Here is a 380-nt window from a genome sequence, read left to right on the forward strand (position 1 = left end):
AGTACTGAGATTGTCTCTCCCTCTCTTCCTCTCCCTCTCTCTCTGATTCACTCACCCAGGCCAGTCTCTCTCTCTCTCCCTCTCTCTCGTTTCTGTCTGACTCTTGTAGAAAGAAGCAACAGCTCAGAGTCTGACAACCTTCAGCTCAACAAAGGGCAGAACTCCATAGACGAATCCTTTCGGGCCATAGAACATTTATTTTCGGGTAAACGTCTAATCGTTTTCCGACAGGAACAAACGATATTACTCGTAAAGAAAACACCTGCCTTTCGCTCTGCGCTTTTACGCATGGAAGTTGGATCCTGCCTCCCTATCTTTACGCATGGCTGTGCCGCGCACGGCGGCATGTGCCGGTGGGTGCCGGGCTTATGAACCACATT

The sequence above is a fragment of the Cynoglossus semilaevis genome, chromosome 17 (genome assembly GCF_000523025.1).
Source record: "Cynoglossus semilaevis isolate Cse_v1.0 chromosome 17, Cse_v1.0, whole genome shotgun sequence".
In the NCBI taxonomy this organism is placed as follows: Eukaryota; Metazoa; Chordata; class Actinopteri; order Pleuronectiformes; family Cynoglossidae; genus Cynoglossus; species Cynoglossus semilaevis.